The sequence below is a fragment of the Chironomus tepperi genome, unplaced genomic scaffold (assembly GCF_022539635.2).
Source record: "Chironomus tepperi strain 1889 unplaced genomic scaffold, CSIRO-AGI_Ctep_v1 contig_89, whole genome shotgun sequence".
In the NCBI taxonomy this organism is placed as follows: Eukaryota; Metazoa; Arthropoda; class Insecta; order Diptera; family Chironomidae; genus Chironomus; species Chironomus tepperi.
Window position 1 is genome coordinate 1,022,304 of NW_027226211.1, and position 23,037 is coordinate 1,045,340.

At 30.3% G+C, this 23,037-nt stretch overlaps 1 protein-coding gene across 4 annotated transcripts in view; it reads right to left on the minus strand.

The window, feature by feature from the left end:
- The window catches only part of sns (sticks and stones), a 62,357-nt gene that overhangs the window by 36,516 nt on the left and 2,804 nt on the right, over positions 1-23,037 (minus strand). The gene's annotated exons all lie outside the window — the stretch shown is intronic.

A 23,037-nucleotide genomic window follows, 5' to 3' on the forward strand; every position in this document is an offset into this window, starting at 1 on the left:
ATTATAAAAATCCGTTAAAATTTAAATTTTAAAAATCCGTTAAAATTCAAATTTAAAAAAAAACATTGAAGCTTAATCTCCTCAAAAGTATTAAAAATACAATGTATCCAGCCAATTTCAATAATGCAAATTTTAACAAGCCTATAAAAGATTCTAATTTAATTAAATCATTATAAAAAATCCAATTTTCATCTTGTTAAATTTAAATTTAATAAAAATTCAAATTCAAACTTAAAACAGTCCTGTCAATCACTGTCTTAAAAAAATCGCTATAATCATCGTCCATTAGTGGCTTTTACACCGTTTCCGAGTCGCAGTCAAGTCAAGTTTTTCATTCTTCATGATATCATACTGTTGTAACATGTGAAACAAACACACAAATATATAATGCGAAACACAATATAGCTATAAGAAGATTTTTATGAATGAAATTGCCATAAAAAAGAAGAAATTAATGACCAATGGAGGATGCAAGTAAGAGTGAATGAAATGGCGAATAAATTTGTTGTAAAATAAACAATAAGAAGAGTTAAAAAAAAAGCCAACGCATATGAAGTTGATCATCAATGGACAACGACGATAAGCAACAGAGGCGTAAAATGTCAAGACATTTGTTCAAAAATTAATTTATGTCATGTAAAAATCAAAAAATCAAAAAACATTTCCCATAGTTAACGCATAGTTCACCCATAAATTGATTAATGCGTACCAGACGGGATCATACTAATCATTATTATCATTGTCATAATATACAGTAGCAAGTATAGCAATTGTTTCTTTCACTCTTTATTACTCCATGTCAATTTAAATTGAATTAAATTGCTAATGTGTCTTTAATTGTCAAAAGAAGCCTCATTATTTCGTTCATTCACTTTACGCGCAACGCATCCAACGACGAAGTGTCTCTCCCATGCGAGTAATGGATGGAAAAAGACAATTACATATTATAAGGGGGAAAAGGAGGGGTCACATGACTTACATAGAAAACAAATTTATTTTTTTCTCATTGTTTCAACTGTTCTTATACAGTTCAAGACCTTTCCATAATTCATAATTTTGTTAATTGCTGTTTTCTCGCATCAAAGGCAAAATAATGTACAGTGGAATATGTCTCACCGTAACACACAAGAGACAAAGGGATGGGTATTTTTGAGGAGGGGGTCATTTGGCTGTGATGTCTACTTGTCTTGTTGTTACAAAACAGTTAAAAATTCAAAATTCATAAAACTGTTGATATTCAAATTTTACAAAGCCGTTATAAATTTGGAAAAATTTGAATTTTACATAGCGATGAAATTTTAAATTTTACAAAACCGCTAAAATTTTTGAAATTTACAAAACCGTTAAAAATTTGAAATTTACAAAAACATTAGAAAATATAAAAACACCGGAAATTTAAAATTTACAAAATTGCTCATATTCAAATTTTACAAAATTGTTAGAAATTTTTTGAAGATTCAAAATTTCAAAATAATAAAATTTTTGAACTTTACAAAACCGTTAAAAATTTGAAATCTACAAAACCATTAAAAAAATTAAAATCTACATGACCGTTATTAATTTGCAAAATTTAAAATTTACGAGAACGTTAGCTTGAAATTTACAAAACCTTTGAAGTTTAAAACCCGTTAAATATTTACAGAAAAATTATTCTAAATAAGATATTTACAAAACCGATAAAAACTTAAAATTTTGAGTCATTGAATCAAAACCTTCCAATTTCAAATTTTGCAAAGTCGTTAAATTTTCAAATTTTACAGAACCGTTAAATCTTCAATTTTTAAAATCCTTTGAATTTTAAATTTTTAAAAAGATTTAAATTTTCAATTTTTAAAATCCTTTCAAGATTTATAAAATCTTTCATTTTTTAAAAAGCCTTTCACTTTCACATCATTAACATCATCCCCAAACGACGCCCACTTTAACCTCTATCAAAATTCATTAGCAAGTTTATTGTTTTAAGTGTTTTTCCCCTCACTTTTTTCCATCTCCGACTCCTCCGTATATCTACTTTAATGAATGGAGATGTGCAAGTTTTCATACTTATATTATTATCATTTAAAATAATAATAAATTATTTCCCTTTTTCTTTTATCTCCGCTTATTATGTCTTTTGTACTTTATTTAATAATTTTAAATCCCATAAAGTGTGAGATATTTTTTTTTATTTAAAAAAACAAGAATTTGTTCATCAATTTAAATTCATGAATAGAAAAGAAAAACATTGCTGAGAGGGATAAAAGAAGGAAAATGATGTACATTCTAAGTGGATTGTTCATGCATAGCTCTAAAATCCACTTTGTGTATCTTCCTTTTATCTACGAAGAATAGATGATTATAGTTGGTCCCCGAAGTCATTGTGTAGTATATATTAATGAAACGCACTTATGACATTGCATAGTTGGGGATTTGTTGAGTTAGAAGAATTTATTTTAATGAGATCAAAGGAAGCTTTTCATAATTTTTGTAGAATTTATGAATTTTAAAAAATTGAGAAATTAACGAATTTTTGAGATTTGAATTTTAACTAATTTTGTGATTTTGAAGTTTAACGAATTTTTGAGATTTTAAGTTTAACGAATTTTTGATTTAAATTTTAACGAATTTTCAAACTTTAAATTTCAACGTTTTTTTGAAATTTGAATTTCAACGAAATTTACAATTTTAACGAATTTTTGAGATTTGAATTTTAACGACTTTTTGAGATTTGAATTTCAACGATTCTGAGTTCAGATGCCTCAACATTGAAATTTCTTTATTCAGCCATCTTCAAAATTTCCCACAACAAAACTTGGATACATTCCAAAAATTTAACGTCTTTCAAAAATTCAAATTAAATATTCACACTCCTTTACAATCAAATTTGTTATGTCTGAATCAATTGTAACTCAATTAAAGCCACATAATCGATTCTAGGACAAACATACTCTGTCCATTCACATGGTCATTCATAATGCACAGCAGTTTAAAGTGACACAATTTTGAATCATTTAGTCCATAAATAAGGCATGTCCCTTTAAAGTGTGTCCTTTCTTGCTATTTATTACAATCATCTTTGCTCTCAAGTTGCTCTATATACATAGACCGTCAGTAAAGTTTCCTCCTTTTGTACCAAAAATATGATTTCTTTCTAGCTTTTCTGTTCCTTTATACATTATTTTTTTGACTTTCCACCCACACTGCAACTCACCACCATAAAACTGACAACAACGAAAAAAATAAAACTTTTGTGCCATTAATTTGCACACATGAGCAACCATGGCATACACACAATCACATTCATATTTAATTTGGCATTAACTTTGCATGTTACTCTGACGAAAAAAAAATTGGAAAAAGAAAAGAATGAAGACTTTTGCTGTATCTTCCTTATTCTTATATCGCTTCTTTTTTGACTTTTGTCGTTTTAGGATTTTCTTCGCCTTTATCTTTCTTCGTCTCTATGTATGTATATATCAGTGATGGGCAACCTTTCACTTTTCACGGCACACCTTGATGATAAGCCTCGACCAAAACCCTACACGATATACGGTTCTAAACTGTTCAATGGTATTTCTAAGAATTTTTAACGACACACTGGTGTTTTGCGGTACATAGGCTGCCAGCGGTGCATACCAGTACACACCTTGATGATAAGCCTAGACTAAAACCCTATATGATATATGGTTCTATATGGTTCTTGACATTTCCAAGAATTTTTGACGGCACACTAGAGTTCCGCGACATACAGGTTGCTAGTGGTACATACCAGTGCACACCTTGATGATAAGCCTAGTCCAGAACCTTACACGACATACGGTTCTATATGGTTCATGCCATTTTCAAGATTGCCGTTTCGCACGGATTGCCCACCCCTGCCATATACCATCCGTATATACCAGATTTCTCATGCCTTCCCTCCTTTTTTTCCTTTCCCATACAGCAAAAAACTCCGTCTCAACTTCAATAACATTCAAGAAAGTTGTTCGTTACGCTTCAGCAAAAATTATTAATAATATGCAATGTGATAAAAGTGTGTAGATATAAAAGAAGCCAAATGGATGACGACAACGTCGACAATCCGAGGACGAAAAAAAAAAGACGAATCTGAAACAACAACCCAAAATTGAGTCAAGAACTATCAGCATGTAGATATTTAGAAGCGAAGGGAAAAAAGAGAGATATGGAAGAAAAGATGGATACATAAGTTAGTATCAAGAAGAAATGCCATCAGGCGCTTGCAAGACTTTTTTCTTTCCTTCTTTTCTTTTTTGCCCGTTCTTTCACTTAGCTCTTTTTTTGAGTTTTTTTTGAGATATTAAAACAAGACTAAAGAAGACGAAGAAATAATACGTAAAAAATATATAAACTTATCCTACATTTTTTTCTGTGTTCTTAATTCTTTAATATTATTGAGTAAGACAGCGAGGATGGGATTGTTCATAAGTTTCTTGAGCTACATACTATGCTGTGTTGTATAGTTTCCTTTATTTATAGACTGGCAGAGAGATACAGACATAGATTTAATCGAGAGACACAGTTGTAAGCTTAACTTGTAACGCTCGGTCACGAAACTCGTAACGCTCGGTTCACGAAGCTTGTAATGCTCGGTTCACGAAGCTTGTATCGTTCTGGGCACGAAGATTGTAACGCTCGGTTCACGAAGCATATATCTTTCTGGGCACGAAGCTTGTAACGCTCGATCACGAAGCTTGTAACGCTCAGTCATGAAGCTTGTAACGCTTCGGCCACGAAGGTAGTAACGCTCCAGCCACGAAGCTTGTAATGCTCGGTTCACGAAGCTTGTATCGTTCTGGGCACGAAGATTGTAACGCTCGGTTCACGAAGCATATATCTTTCTGGGCACGAAGCTTGTAACGCTCGATCACGAAGCTTGTAACGCTCGGTTCACGAAGCTTGTAACGCTCGGTTCACGAAGCTTGTAACGCTCCGGCCACGAAGCTGCCATAGATCGTATGCCATGTGCGGTATGGTCAAAGATAGTCAACTAAATGTTCCGCTAAACATAAAAGGTTGCTCACAACTGACCTAGATGCCTAAATACCCATCTATCCCACTGAACTCAATCTCATTAATGTATCGCGACTACAAGCACCTCAATTGAAGTTACACGAATTTCAAGATCCGCCTCTCAGCTTCCCTCATCAATCTTTTGACATCATACATGATTTCCCCAAACAAGACAATATGCGAAGGAACCAGAGAGAAAGACACAACAAGAAAAAGAAAGAAATTGAAATTGAAAAAAAGAATAAGAGAAACTGTATCATCGTCATCACGACCGAAACCCGGTAAGAATGAATAGGAGAAGAAAGAAGTCATGATGTTTGGCTGCATGATGAGATGAAGCAGAACTGAAAAGGCATAATCTAGTGAAATAAGATGTTAAAGAATAGTGTGTGAGTGTATAATAAGATTTTTTTGTCATTTGCTTCTTATCGCTTTCTCGTACTATATATTATGAGCTTTTTTTCCTTTATAGTATGTGCTCTTACCCATAAAAGCAAGTTTAATAGTTGGGAAAAATCATAAAAGGAATCGAGTTAAGCACTTTTGTCAATTTTCCTTTACGCTGGTTAAATTTAATCATTCATTGGCATTCCTTTAATGTATTTTTTGGGGATTTCTTACGCAATTTTCGTTTAAATGCTGGTAATTATGCTTAATGAGCATTTTCTCATTAAAAACCGTTAAAAATATTTGAAATTTGCTTAAATTTTTTCACTGAATACACTGAAGATTTGTCAAAAATCAAATAAACTTGAAAATTCATTGAAACAACTCAATTTATGGAACTGGATCTACATTTTCATGACGAGAATACCAAATTTAACATTTACATTGGATTCTGTACAATTTAATCTTCGTAATTCACTTTTATTTTCGGAAAACTTCATTTTTAAATTTGATTTCCTTTGTAAACATTGAAAATTGCATTCAAAAATTAAAATCCAGTTAAAAAAGTAAAGACTAACCCGTTGAGGATAATTTATGACTAATCTTTGACACACAAAGCAAGCAAAGACAATGAAAAAAAGTCATAAAAATGAAACTAACTAAAACTTGTTCCTAAGCTAGCTTCTGCTGGATGAGTCATTAATTTAAATGTTCATCAGGCGTGTTCTTCTTCCACTGAAATATTCTAATCTGTAAGAGGATGAATATGCGTCTTAATCATTCTACTTTCAATGACCTTTTTCACATTATTTTTTGGTTCTTTTTATTTTTTAGTTTCTTTTCTGTTCATCTCCTCCGCATTTTAACTCACACACAAAGAATATATTGTGCCTTAATATACATTTATTTAATAATATTATGTATAGTTAGTCATCATCTCAAATGTATATTACGTGCATGTACAACAACAACAACAAATAACAAAAAAAATTCTAATATAAAAAAATGAAAATTCTTAATAAAATTTAAATTAACATTTTGTGCCTTCATGTGACTCCCTTTGTACGTGTGAGAAAATTTCTCACGTCTGACTGTCCAGATGGATGGTATGCAAATTGGAAAAGGCGTTGCGATTCACTGAACCATAAAAGTCGAAAGTAAGAAACTGGAAGAGACGAGTGTCGAGGGTCTTGTATTGGATGCGTCATCAATTGAGTCAATTAATTAAATTTAAAGCGCTTAATCACTCTCTCTGTCGTCTTCTCATTGTTTCGTTTGAAACTTATTATTAATTCACAAGATTGTCATTTTATTCTGGATTTACAAGATGTTGCATGTGTATGTGTGTGGATTATTATTTATTTCTCTGTCTTATTAACTCATTAAAAACATAATTTTTATATTTTGTTCTCATCATTTAATGTTTTCTTCCAGATCTCTTTTTTGAAGAGGGATTGTTTGGAAATAATGTTCATCATTTATGGGTTTGGGGCATGAGTGTAGCAATTGATTTTGTTGATGAATTTTTTAACGAATTTTTGAAATTTGAATTTTTAATTGAATTTATAAAAGTCATAACTTTAATGAATTTTAACAAATTTTTGAGATATCGATTTCAACGATTTTTTGAGATTTGAATTTAAAGAAATTTTGAAATTTGAATTTTAATGAATTTTCGAAATTTAAATTTCAACGAAATTTTGAAATTTGAATTTAGAATTTTGACGAACTTTTCGAATTTGAAATTTAATGACATTTTGAAATTCGATTTTAACGAAATTTGGAAATTTGAATTTTAACAAAATTTTGAGATTTGAATTTCAATGAAAATTTGAAATTTGAATCTCGAAAATTCGTTAAAATTAAATTTATAAAAATTTGTTGAATTTCAAATCTCAACCAAAAATAATCAAGATTGTGGAAAAATTTAAATTTTTTTACTTAGAAAATCCTAGTAATTTGCAGAAATTCTTTAATTTAGAGATGATTTAACCCCAAAATCGATAACTGCCTTCACACCTGGTATGGAGTCTAGAGTGTGTGACTCGAGCAAATCTATTAACACTTGACACTTCTGCTTTACTTCAACATATAATTAGATAATGTTAACCATCTTTGAAAATCTTCTAAGCAGCATGATGCAGTCGATAGAACCACTGATACATCGCTGCAGGATGTGGAATTGGGGGGAAGTGCCCTGATGTCATCATGACGACTGCTTTAGCTCTCCTTTTGAAGACTTGAAATGAAAGTTGACACTGCATGGTACTTGATGATGAAAAAGCATGAATTGCTGTTATTGAGACTTGAACCCAACATCGCTGTATCAAACTATGAAATTTTTAGATATCAGAGCACTTGACAAATGCGCCATTGAGCTACTTCAACTCATTATGACTGCATGGCACCACATTAATCATAGTAGAACTTAAAAGAGCGTTTATTAATGACTATGCAGCTATGAAAAATTCCAATCCCAAATAACCATCATATCTGAACGATCCACATTTTCTGACTCTTATTCATCATCGCTTACTTTGTGTCTCCGTCGTCTTCTTTAAAGACATTTATTTATTCTTTTTATTTTATATAATTTTTGTTCTCTTTTCATTCCTCTTATTTTCTATATAATAATATTTTCCATGATCATATCTAATGTTTTTTATTATGTTTTTTTTTTGTTCTTTCATTCCTTTCCACAAAGAAGACGAAAAAAAAAATTGAGAATTGAGAATTTGTCGAGAAAAAAAAAAATATTTAATAATATCATTACGCGATACACAGAATTTTTAAAGGAAGAGATTTAAAAGCTTTTATAAGTATATGATTAGAGCGCATTACTGATTGCTAGATTTCTTTTATGTTTATGCTTTCTTATGTTTCACAATTTTATGATCGAGAAATTTAAAGATGAAATGGATTTCTTAAGTTGATTGAAAACGTGACATTTTGATTGGGGATAAAGAGATTGTGCGTTGGTGAATTGTTAACGGAAGTTTTTGAATTTGAATTGTTTGAGGAACTTTTGAAATTTGAATTTTGACGAATTTTTAAGTTTTGAATTTTGGCGAATTTTTGAGATTTTAATTTTAATAAATTTTTGAGATTTGAATTTGAATAAATTTTTGAGATTTGAATTTTAACGAAATTTGAGATTTGAATTTTGACGAATTTTTATGATTTGAAAATTGATGAATTTTGAAATTTGAATTTTACTGAATTTTTGAGATTTGAATTTTAAAGAATTTTGAGATTTAAGTTTTAATCTATTTCTGAGATTTGAAGTTTTTGTTAAATTTTGAATTTTCAACTTTAAAAAAGTTTTAATTAAGAAAATTAACGACTTTAATTGCATTTAAATTATGAAATTCACTGCGCTTTTAATTATACAGTCAAACTTCAATCGCAGTAGTCTTTTAATTACAGCATATCTCTGGAAAACTTCAATAAAATTCTGACTTAAATGTTGATTGAACAAATTAAAACTTTGGCCATTCCTTTAATTAAAAACCTAAAAGTCACCATCATTACATTCATGCCTTCATCCCGTCCAAAATAGAAATCTGCAATTTTACATCCACAAATTTCCATAACATACTCCAATTAAATCAATAAGGTTGCTTATTTACAATTTCGCAATGAATTTTACATCTAAATTTTTGCTATCCATAACAATCTCGACATTTATGACTCAATCAATCCCAATCAAAAGTATGAATAAAATTTGATATTTCTAGGAAGGACAAAATGATAAAATAAATCAACTATGAAATTTTTGGACCAAAGACACACCAAAACGAACAAAAAAAATTGAACATTCATGATAGAATCTATTTCTCAGGAACTTAATATATACACAAAGCATATGTTCATGATATATTGAATGATATTTTCATCTCATACCGTTTGTTCAAGATTTGATTTAATTTTTGTTGATGGAAAACTTCCATCAAATCAGACTTGAATGTGGTAAGAATGAAGGTAGTAAAAGAAATTACTTAATTACTGTTAATATCTCTTTCGTCGTGTCTATAGATGGACAGGAGTGTAGTTGGGAATTAGAGATTTTGGTTGAGGAATCAAGAATTGGTTTTGTTGCTTTGAGTTGATCAATATCGTTCCTTAATCCAAGAGAATACAACGTTACCCATAGCTCCGATTAGGTTTTGACCTCTGCTACATTAAGCAGTGTAAGTATCCTTAACCCGAACAGCATGAAACTTCAAAATTCATTTGTCAGGACATTTGCCGTCGCCAAGACGGTGCGTAGCTAGAGCAACTTAACGTCTTGACATAGCCAGGACATACTACCGTCTTGGCGTAGCTAGGGCAACTTAACGTCTTGACGTAGCCAGGTCACCCTAACGTCTTGGCGTAGCAAGTGCATCCCTGGCATCTTGACGTAGCCATGGCATCCATCATCATGTACATGGTCCCGTTAAGGTGCTCTAGCGACTTTGCTTTGGTCTCTAAAGATATAATCTTTAGAAAAGGACATACTTGCTAATTATAGGATTCGAACTCACAACCTTTGAATCACAACACAAAATTTGATCCAAGCACCCAACCTCCTACTCCACGGAGACACCTAACTTCTAGTATATTCAATCTGACAAAAGTTGAATGACTTACAGCATAGAAGTAACTTGAATCACATATAACCATAAATCCCATCATATAACAGTCTTTCATTCCATCCCTGACCATCTTATGCTACATACGTACATTTTTCGGCAATGAATTAGTCTTTGAACATAAATCAATTCACTTATAAATCATCAGCCACAGAGAATATTCTTTCCCTAAAGATGTGAAAATGACTTTCATCATTATTCCCGTACACCGTATACACCACAAACTCATGATGCTGTTTTTCATCAGCACATTTTTTTTTGTTGCCTTTTTGTTCTCAACATTCTCCGTATGTTGATTAGATTTGATAATGACAGTTGATGATGAAAAGCATATACACATGATAGTTAAGTTCACAGTTAACGCGTAAGTACAATAGTAAGCCATTGCAGTTGATTATTTTTAATGAGATGATATATTACATGCAGTGACGACTCAAGAATTGAATAAAGAAAGAAACTTTGAGTGATAAAAAGTATATTCATCATGTTATCTTCTGTGTTATGAACCAGAAGGGAAGTTGAAATGACGAGTAACTGAAAGACTTGTGTGTGTGTTGATTGCTGTGACTGCTTAATGCACTTCTTCTTATTATATTTTTACTAATTTCATTTTTTTTAATAAAATTCCTCACATGTTGATGCAGTTCAGAGATTTTTTTTTGCCTGCTTTGCCTTTCCAAAACTCGTTTCATTCATAAATGAGCGACTAGCAAGGCAAACAACCATCTTTTCGTTTACGTGGGAACTCGCATTATAATATTTTAGCCCATTTTTCTTTCAAGATGTGAAACATGCAATTTTTATGCTACTTGACTTGACTCGTCTTTTTTTGTGAATGAATTTAAGTGTTTGGGAGTAATTATTCGTTTGTTGAGTTACAAAGTAGTCTGAAATTGCATTGTATGTATTTTTGATTTAATCATGTGTCATTAAAGTTGATGATATTTGGAGTTTTGACTTTAACGGTTTTCAAAATTTTGAATTTTAATTGTTTTTCTGAGTATTGAACTTTAACGACTGATAGTCGTTAAAAAAATTTGAATCTTAACAGTTTACTAAATTCAAATTTCAAAAATTTTCAAAATTTTGAACTTCAACGGTTTTTTAGATTTAAATTTCAGCATTTTTCAAAATTTTGAACTTTAACGGCTCTCAAAAATTTGAATTTTAATGAATGATAAGTTTCAAAACTTAATGGTTTTCAAATTTTTGAACTTTAACGGTTTTTATGTTCAAATTTCAGTGTTTTTCAAAATTTTGAACTTTAACGGTTCTCAAAAATTTGAATTTGATTCTTTTGAATTCTCCAATTTTCAAATCTTACAAAACCGTTACAAATCTTTTCAATAATTTGATATCTTTTCAACAAGTTCAAAAAATCCCCAATAAAAATGCGTTTAATCATCCATCTCAAAGGAACTAACAAGCACAAGTTTCACTCCGTTCAACTGTTATTAATTTTATTCGTGCTTTGGTTTATTTCGCGAGCATAAAATTACGATATGAATCGGAAGAATATCGTAAAGATATTAAAAAAAGAAGTGGCCCCGAAGCTCACAGTGTGTTTTAAATGGTTAAAATTACATATTCCAAGAATATTCACGTCATTTCCCTTAACGTTTTCTTTTACTACTCTGCTTTTGTTCTTTAATGCTAATACTTGATATGTTAGTGCTCATGTTCATGCAATATACCCGATCGACGTATGTTCTAATGTTGCTACTACGGCAATCAGGTGTTGGTATGGTCAAAACCACGTGGCGACTACTTGGCGAAAACAATCAAATGTGCCAAGTGAGTTCTTAGGATTCGACAGAGTTGCAGAACAGGCACCTGACGCAGACAAAAACCGTACAATTTCTTGATAATTTGTATGGTTTTGTAATGATTTTCTTCGACAAAAACCGTACAAATTATCAAAAAAAATGTACGGTTTTTGTTGAAGAAAATCCTTACAAAACCATACAAATTATCAAGAATTTGTACGGTTTTTGCCTGTTCCAGGTGCCACTCTGGTAAACAATCGCCTGGTCACCATGGCATCAACACTTCAATATGTGCCGATCGGGATAGTCAGTGAATGGAAAGGAACTGAAGAAGTGAAAAAGAGCGAGAATCAATGTATTGTTGATGAGAATATTAAGAGGGGCATTCACAATTAATTAATTTATAAATGGTAAATAATAAAAAAAAATCAAGGGAAATTGTGCATGATAGTCTTACCAATAAAATACCCGATAATAGCATCTTTATTGATATATGTGTGAGTCTTACCAATCTATCTTATATTTGAAATTCATGACAGGCACACGTACGCTCCCCATTCGTTGTAATTTCCTTCCACTTGCTCTTATTCTTCGTATTTTACAACGTTAATTATTTTATGTTCAATTGAAAATCATCATAAAAAAAATTAATTCATTTTACCACACTCTTCTTATTCACTCATTGTTCTCGGCACAACGACCGTCTCTATTTTTTCTTTCTTTTCTTCTTGTCTTGTCTTGAACTTCCCATTCAGTTCGCTTTTTTCCAAGATTTCTTTTGTTAAATGGCCAAAAAATAACACAAACGAAATGTAAAATGAATTGAATGACGAATTATAATTGATCTGGGTTGAAGAGAAGTTGTTGAGGTTCTGTTCGTGGTTGGACTGTCTGTGGCTTGACTTTTTAGGTTTTTGTTCATTCCTTTTTGAAAAGTTCAAGTAATTTTTTTTATTCTTTTTGGGTATATTGCATGCATAAACAAGAAGAATTAGCTGTAAATGTTAAGGAAATGTATATTGCATCTCTATACCACATCTGTCACACATAAAGTTTACTATGACAATGCAAATGTTGGACTTTAAGTCAAGTGACTTTCAAGGATTGTCAATTGTGTTGTGTTTTTTGCATAAATTTCCTAATTTTAAATGTGTGTCTTGATTGTGCAATGAATCCGGATGATTACAAAAGCTATTCAGTCATTAGTAACAGAGTTTTAGGCTTCCTATGACATGTTTGAATAGCATGTCTGGCATGATTTTAAATTAGTTTTAACAAAAGACAAGAATTAATTCAATTTTTGAAGCCAACTTCAAGTAATAGAAAATGGTTTGTTTACATGTTCACTTGGGATTTTTGAGATTGAAATTTGGCTTGAATTTAGGTATTTTAGTGAGTTTTATGATTGAAAAGTGCTAAATAGAAGTGAGCAAAGAAGCTGCAATTAAGCTTTGATAATAATTCATTGTTATTAGTTCAAAAATTGCAAATCTTGTTAAAATTTATTGTAAACAAACTCAAATTTCATAAAAATATCAAGAAAATGAATAAGAAGATTAAATTGACAATCGCATCCAGTTAATGAATGAGATCACACTTGATTGGTATCATTCAGAATATATCAATAATATCATTGAGTCATTACACGCACGATAGACTCCGATACACTGATGCAGGCTATTTTTAAACACATTTTTATTTCTCATTCAGTAGCTTTAATATGGCTTCATGTACATCCATTCAATTTTATAAAAATTTTAAAAGATATGGTTTAATTCTTGTATGGGTCCAGAACATAATATCCGATTCCATACAATATACATTGAACGTACAACAATTGGATATTATGTTGTGAACGGAGATAAATGGATAGAAGAAAACGAAAATTGGAGTATCGAATGAACTTCTTTCCTGACTTCTCGATTCAGATTCTTTTTTTTTTTATTCCATGCTTGATTTTACTACAGCTAACCATTGTTTAAATCAGAGAAATAAAATGTTTAAGTGTAACGATGACGAATCAAGCGAGAATTGGTGAAGAAAAGGCTGACTATTGATTCAATACACAAATTGAGTCCCAAATTGTGTATGTTTCTTGGACTATAAAATAAGGCGATTCGTATTAAGGGGAAGTCGATTGAAAATAATTAACACAATTTTTATGCCTTGTACTGCCCGTACCATAACTAATATTGTGCAAATGTACTATCGATTTTATTTGAGATTATCAATTATTTATAAGAATATGCATATTTTGCGAAGAGATGGGCGTATGTATGGACTCACACATTGATATGATAAATATGGTTCTGAACATCAAGAATTTAAGCATTCTGGATAGGGATTTATGCCATATGGTAGATACACAATCAACAAAAATATATGCTGCGAAAATTGGTGTTTATTTTAAGTAAATTCTGAAAATTTTAGTTGCTTTTTGAATTTCTAAGGAAAAGCTCGTGAATTTTTAATAAAGGAATTGAAATTTTAGCATTTTAATAAATTTGAATGGAATTTTAAATCATTTTATTGATTTATGAATGAATTAATTGTCCAAAATGAACATTTTGAAATGAAAATTCCTTCAATTTTGATAAAAAGTTATTTCAAACTTCAAATATCCGTTAAAACGAAAAAAATTTTTAAATAGGAAAAATTCGTTAAAGTTCTTAAAAAAATGTTTTCAAATCTCAAGCAAATCGTTAAAATTAACAATTTTTTATTCGAATTCCAAATTTCTGTTAAAATTTAACGAAGAAAAATTTGAATTGGAAAAATTCGTTAAAATTTTTGCCTTTGAAATCTCAAAAACATCCTTTAAATTAACGAAAGTCTTTTCAAATTTCAAATATTCGTTAAATTTAAACGAAGAAAAGTTTAAATTTCCAAAATCTCGTTAAAAACCAATTCAAATTCTAAATTTCCGTTTAAAAATTTCTCAATGCCAAACAAAAACAATAAGTTTCACTCATTTCCTTCCACTTTCTAGACATAAAACCAACAAAAAAAAAACTTTATTGCAAGTTCAAATCCATTCAATAAACATTGCAAATATTCATCTTATGTATATCAATGGATGAAGCATTTTCATAAATGATTAAAGAGAAAGGTGAGAGATGAGCATGCAATGAAATATGTAAGTGGAAAATCTAAATGCTTATAAACTTTTTTATGATATATTTTCCCAAAACATCATCAAAAAAAAACAGCAAGTAAGTAAGTAAGCCCCATCTGCATTCATAGAAAGAAAGTTTTTTTTCTAGCATAATACAGAGATCAGCGACATAAAAAAAATACATGTCGAGAAATTCTCCCACACTCTCTTCAGATTTTTGCATTGTTGTTCAATGACTGGAAACTGTAAACTGCCAGTGAGTATGATGCTCAAGCGAAATGATTGTTTAATATTTTTATAGGGCGGATATGGATGAAAAAACTGGTTTTTATCAGAATGCTATTAAAAAAATGAATATACACATAAAAATTATGTGTAACAACAAGAAGACAGACTGAAAAAAAAAGAACTTGAATCGAAGATATCAATAACCAGAGAACAGCTATAACGCGATCGAGTGGTTCTGAATAAAAAAACAACAACTTGTTATTCTTATTGTTGCTGATTCTGTTTCATATGTAATCAATGAATGAATGAAGACGAGATAGAGAAGAAAGCAAGAACAGAACTGAGAACAGCATTGAAGAATAAGATAATTAGCAATTTGATGATGATGATGTAGAAAAGAGAAAGAAGCAGCAGCAGCAAAAAAAAATCGACTTCTGGAAGAATTACCAGGCAAAAAAGAAACAAGAAAATTTTTAAAAAAGAAAAGTGCAAAAGTAGCAAGTGTGTACCATTGAACTTTTTTTTCCTTCCTTTCCTTTAATGCTTCTTCATACAATCTCTCTGTCCAGTCTACAAGACAAGCTCGTCGTCTTACCCATTTCCTCTCATTCTCTTCTCCATTCAATTCGAATGCAATTTGCTTTAATTCATTTTACATGCAATAGCAAGTAGCAAATGGAAAATAGAGGAGCTACTTGTAGAGCTTACAGATGCTTTAATGATGATTATGTGGAGTTGTTTGGTTATGATGTAGAGACTAATGGAGTTTTGAAGGTTTGGGAGTGCTGTAAAGTGCGTTGAACTTCCAGGTTGCCTTCTATCATATTAAGAGTTGTTCTTTGATGAAAATTCTTCCTATTGATTAAGTAGGCATGTTGTGAATCTTAAGAATATCCATAACACTCGATATAATGATTGAGAGATTGATCTCTGGTCGAAATCGAGCCCAATTCTTCTCAAAAGAGAAGGTTTTAGTTATCCAGTCTTTAGTCTAACACAGTGATGTTCAAACTAGATTTTGCGACATATTGTTTGATCTAGTCACTCAACCACAGATGTCTTAATCAAGCACTAACAGAATAGCTTGAATATGGCTCGATATCCCAAATTCCCGTCTCGGTAGAGACTGAGCATACGAGAAACCATAGTGACAACCCTTTAATGTGAGTCGATCTACCAAACTACCAGGAATTCCAAAAAGGACTCTACCCTATTAGCCATCACTTATGAACAACCTAATAAAAACAAAAGAAATTCCTTTAAAAGCACATTTTACTCAATATATTGATTGATGAACATAAATGGAAGAAGAATTTCAGAGACATGTCATCGTCACGAACTAATTTCACGACATTATTCTTTTATTTTTTTGTCTACAGACACACTAATTTTGATTCTCTTGGATAGAAAGAAGATTGCCGGCGTTCATGAAAAATAAAATCGCATCAGTTTTAATTAAATCTAATTTACTTTCAAGGTTTCTAACATAAGTAACAATGGCTGTAAAAATTGTTGGCTTTTAAAAAAGTCAATTTACCTCAAGGAACGTTTTTAAAAATGTGGAGATTCTTCGGTGCGAACTAAAATAAAAATTTGTGTCTTCTTCTTTGCGGGGGGAATACAATGTAAAGTAAGTTGAAACAACAAGTTCTCTTTTTTTTTGTGTGTTTGGGATATTATTATGGAGAAGTAAACACTAAAAAAATGAAATAAAAAAGTTTTTAAACTGAGGATTTTTATCCAATTAAAGTCGCTACCCAAGGTAAATTAATGGGTTCTCTTAAAAAGTATTAAGTTTTAACGGTCATAATTTGAATTTGGTTTTATGAATTTGGGCAAAATTTTGGTTTGTACTCTTCAAAAATCAATGAAAATCAGTAATTTGCTAAGTTTTACAGTGAAATTTGTATTTTGTTAGCTAATAAGCATTATAATCGGTGTATATAACAGAGTTCTAGCTTCCAACATCAAATTTGTGGTGATTTAATTCCTTTTTAATTAAAAAATCAATATTTACCAATATTCACAGAATTTTGACATCTAAACTGAGGTAAATATCCAATTTCTCTATAAATCTTAAGTATCTAAGTACATATCTTGTTACTACCCGTCGACTACCTTACCAAAAAAACTAATCATGCTTATCTAAGCCTTTGTTTCATCCGAAAAAAGCAATCAGACAAAAAATGTTGTGATGAATTTGCAATCCATGCTTTATATTCTTCTACTTTTATCATCATATCCTATTCTACATGTATCTATGGATATAATCCCTAGTCCATAACATGTGTAGAACATAAAAAATAACACAAAAAAAAACTTTAATCCCATCTATTATTTCAAGTTTTTCTTCATCGTCGTCGAGAATTTTGATCAAATCTGAAGCACACAAAAATAACTGCATAAAATTGAGCATGGGAGCGTATAAGAAGAAGAGCAACAAAAAAAAATCGATCAAAGCGACATCATCAATCGAACAATGTCTTTCGCTTCTTTTTTTAAAATGATTACACGACTACTATTTAAAGACATTACATGAAAGAATCCATAAGAGTAATCAGGCATTAATTTTTCTTTATTTATGTACCATAGAATATGAAAAGAAGAAGAAGATGTTTTGACATGCAACATAATTTTCAGCATCTCTGGCACTGTTTTTCGTGTATTTTTCAGGATGAATGGAAATGAAATGAATGACGATGAAGCAGGCAATTTACAACAAATATTTGTTGTTATTTTAACATCTCAGTTTTAAAATTTATTCGAAGAACAAAATTGCATTTCAGTAGATCCAGAAAGTAGTTTTTTGGACTATTCACACAAAAACCACTCACGTTATTTATTTATTTATTGCAGATATGTTAAAATGTCTGTAATAGACGGACGAGCGGACTCAAGAGGGGTGGAAAAGTGAATTAATGAAAATAAAAATAAAAGCTAAACGTATTCAATGTTGTAGTCTTGTGGCGAGAATGAAGATGATTTTGTTTTTACAGCAGATCTCCCCTCAAAAGGAAAAATTTTCAATTTTTATTTCCATCTTCTCGTTTTTTTATTATTTTTTTAGCATAAATTTACAAAATATATGCAGTCTGTTCTGGGAAATGACATGGTTAACTGAAGTGAGACTTAAAGTTGCATCAATTTATTGACATGAGTTTTTAGTTTTACATTGGAAGTTGATTGGACACTTGGCTTGACGAAGTTATGATGATGAGAGATTTACGACGATTGAATTAAATATGAATTGGGAATTTGAAGGCAGTTGAATTTAATTCTTTGAATCAAAATATAATTGAATTCAAGTTTTTAAAAGCCATTATGAAGTTTTTAAACTTTGGGATGAGTTTTTGAACTAAATTCAAATTTTTGAAAATCGGTATACAATTTTTGACTTATTTTTGAACTTGAGAAAGGTTTTTTTGAATTAAATACAAATTTTTGAAAACCGTTGTAGAATTTTTGAACTTTAGAAAGCGGTTTTAAATTTTTTTTGAACTAAATTCAAATTTTTGAAAGCTGTTATGATAATTTTGAACAAAATTCAAATTTTTTGGACTTGATTTAAATTTTTGAAAGTCGTTAAAACGTTTTGAATCAAATTTGAACTTGAAAAATCCACTATGAACTAGTATCAAGTTAAAATCAAGTTTTTGAATGTTTCTAATATAACTAATATAAAAATTCACAAACCACTAAACTGCGCCTCAACCAATCACTTTCAAACACAGCATCCATCCAGATAAGAGATGAAAAAATCAATATCCAGAAAGAAGCAATTATGAAAATATTTGCAATGCATTTAAATTGTCATCAAAAACAATTTATTCAAACCAAAAAAAAGTGCTTGAAATTCTGTCATACATCCACAACCACATATATTATAATATCGTCCCCTCTAGCTCCCCGGATTTTTTTCTTGTCTATCATCAATCTTAAATTTCGCCAGTTTTTCCATTCATTCACCAAGAGACGGGAAAGAAAGAAGAAGGAGTATGTGTTATGGATATATAAAGCATACGACAATCTCAATAAAAATAAATTTAGCTATTCAAATTATTTTTCTTTTTTTTTTGTTAGCTAAAGCATTTACATTATCTGAATTGCGTCCGCTATGATGTGCAATAAAAAATCAATTAACAAAAAGAAACACGAACAAACAAAAGGCTCAAAATAAAAAAAGCTTTGGTCATAAAAAATAATTTTTTTAGAAAGAGAGTTGAGGCATAAACGGCAACAGAACGAAGAAGAATATGCAAACAGAGAACATAAAAAAAATAATTTCGTGTATATTTTTTGGGGGAGTTTTTTTTTCAGCTTTACATTATACAAAAGAGAGAAATTTCTTTTATTAAATGCAACGTATTCATCCATTCTGCCGGCAAAAGAATTAAAGAAGAAAGAATATATATTAATCGGTTCTATTGCATCTTGTACTAGGCTATTGAAATAAAAGTTTTTTTTTGAACAAAAACAAAAAAAAAACTCCGACAAATATGATATAATCGGGTATAAAAGAGGAACTGTGTTTATTTATGACACAGCCGTATTATATCCTTATATACTTCACAGTTCTTTACACTCTGATACATTATTCCTTACTACCACTAAATGCACTGATTCTATACACATTAATGCTTTTTATCACTTGAAAAACACACTTGAATGTTGAAAAAAAAAATACTATTTTCTTGCATCGCATAACCCAACTATACTTCAACCCGATTATACATATTGTAAAGCTTACAAATGCTGATTCAGACACTACGATCTATAGAAAAGTCGATGATACTCTCTTTCGCTTTTTGAATGTAATTCTTTGTTGGAAAAATTGACTTCTATGCTCTTAAAAAATTTGCAGAAAATTATTTTTTTTTGCATTCAAATTATTGTGGTTGAGTTTTTCATATTTAATGGCTGACTGGATCTCAATAGAACATTTGTTTATGGTAGACTATACAGAGATGTTAGTGTTTTTGTTTACTGAAGTTGTTGAAAGCTCGGTTTTTGAGTAAAATTGTGGAAAAATCAATTCTCCATTTACTTAAAGTTGTTTCTGTTGTCTGATCTGCTCACAAATGGATCAATATAATGAGACAGCTTTAAAAATCCACTTTAAAGTTGTCGTTTTTGAATAATTGTAATTCAATTAATGTAATGTTTATTTATCGAAGATTAAATACAGACTGAATATTTACATGAAGGGGACTAACAACTATGAAAGGGGAAATTCTACTAATTCAATCCAGTTTAAATATAAAATGACCGTTGGCAATCAATAATCCTGCTAAATATTCCAATTAAAATGTCAATACTAATTTCCAGGAATTAAAATTTCCAATTCATGACAAAACTACTGAAGTCATCTTTAAAAGCTTAATTCGATCACAAAACAATAAAAATCTTACAAACCTTTTAAGTTTATTCCATTAATAATCATTTAAAAAGGAATTAAGCCAAATAAAATAAAAAGTTCAAAAAATTAATCTAAATGGTATAAGTAAGGTATATTTAGTCACTAAATACCCCAGTAACAAAGTTTCAAGAAGCAAAAAAATAATAAAAATATGAAGGAAGTAAATCCTCTTAAATTCGCTACCTACAGCAACCAGTCAGTTACTTTCCAACTAATTTTCATTCATTACAAATATGGCTGCATGATTCTTAATGGTGGCAGTAATAGTAGATGGATGCAGTAGATCCTTGAGATTTACTCTCATATATATGTATGATATTTTTTATACAAGCGACATTAATTATTCAATATAATAGAAAACTCAATAATTGTTGTGTGCGGTACAATTAAACGGAGGGATGGATAATAATATCACACCATATATTATGTAGGATTTGTATATGTGTGCATGCTTGTGCCTTATGTAAATTAAAATAAAAAAAAAAGTCTTACTTTTATGTACAACTATTATGTATTGTATTTATGATACACTTTGGTAATCACACTCTTTTCTTTCTCTCTTCCTTATTTCCTTCCATTCCTACATTATCAGCGACATTTTCATGTGAGCTTAGAGTACATTGTTGTTGCCTATGTTTCAATTTTCCTCCTTTTTTCCACAATTTTTTTTCTTTTTTGCTGCTTTTCTTATTGCTTACGTCGCGTAGCTTCTGTGTGCTACAGCAGCAAAAAAAAAAGCTTGTTATCTGTCTATTTGTGTGAGTTTTCACAAGTTTTTTTTTCTTTCCTTTCTTTTCTTTTCTTTGCCTCATGTGAGATGCGTATTTTTGTTTGATTCTTTTTTCTGTGCTGTTCAATAAAAAAAAGAACTTTTTTCTCTCATTCTGGTGTGAGATGAGTACGATATGGAAGGCTTGGTATTGATGTGATATACAATATTTCAATAATTTCTATATGTTAGAGACCATTTGAGAACGTTGAAAGAGGAGAAGACATTGTTATCGTATTTGGCAGGACTCTTTTTTCCTGTCGTACTGGATGTTTGTGTTATATTCACAATTTAATTTAACTTTTTGATTTTAATTTTAATTCAACTGCTGTTTAGGAGTAATTACATGATTTTTGTAGGTTTGTCGGACTTTCTGGTGAATTAGAAAGTATTTAGACTTGAATTACGTCCTTAACACTTGTTATTTAATGATTACAACTAATTAAACTAAATTTTAACAATTCAATGTGCTTGAATAATCTTTGTCACTGAGCAATGTCCATGAAAAACCTACACAATTTTGACACAATTTAAATTTCTAAAAGACGTTGTTGTTGGAATAAAATTGCATAACTTAAGACATAATAATCCTATCCATATGAGACACAGCACGTACAATGCAGACATAAAGTTTCTCTAATTAAATTTCAAAGCAAATTTCTTGCATTAAAAACTAATTTTAGACATTAAATTGCTTCTGATGATGACTTGTGTCTCATGATGGACTTAATCACAATCAAATGAATCTTAACAACCTTGAAAAGTTCATATTTTTAAGGAAATTACAAGAGTTTGTACATAAATTATGCCTAAAAGTAAGCACACCCTTTCCACATCCAAAAATCTCCTTTCACGAGCAGATATTGTTTACAAATTTTGTTTTTAATTTCTAAAGAAATTTCTTTCGCACGAGTTTGTAGCTTGATACGTAAAAATTCAAGATTGGCCTGAAGAAAAGCGAAGCTTTATTCAAAAATTAATTCCAAGAATTTTAATTTTCAATCTTTACAATGTTGCTCTCAAATGCGCACATATGCTGAGAAGATTCTCAGAAAAATGCGTTTAATTCTTTCGACCTATGTCTTGTTATCTTCTTCCCAGAACATTTCAATTGAACGACAATAACATAAGTTGAAAGGAATAAAAAATAACAATTGCCGTTGCATTCCTAAAATCAGAGACCATTATATTATGAAAAACATTTGGGGGTTTGATCACAAGTGACGTCAATGCATGCAACAAGGATATTTTGAAGGTTTTTGATATTGAGACCAAGATTTTCTGGTTTTCGGAGATTTGTCGAGACTGAGACTTTGAGAAACTCGATTATAGGCTCGATTTGGGTCTCGGTCTAGGCATTTAATAACTCTAAAAAGCAATTTTGTCCATTAAAAAAGCTCAAAATTCAAAAATTCAAATTTTTGTTTACATTCTTGAATTTAATTTGTTCTTCAAAATTAGGCATTTATGGGCATAATTGCTTATCATATTATCGATCTTTTGTTATTATACAGTTCAAAGTTAAGCATTCAACATGTTGTAAGCTTGTAAAATCTAGAGAAAGTACTTTAATTTGCAATATTTGAAATATTCAAAAATTTAGAATTTGAAGATTTCTTATTTCCAATTGATATCATATTAAACCAGCTCCAACTATTCAAGGGTCAACTGTTGACCCAATAGTCATTCCAAATTCCAGCACCAACCCTCAA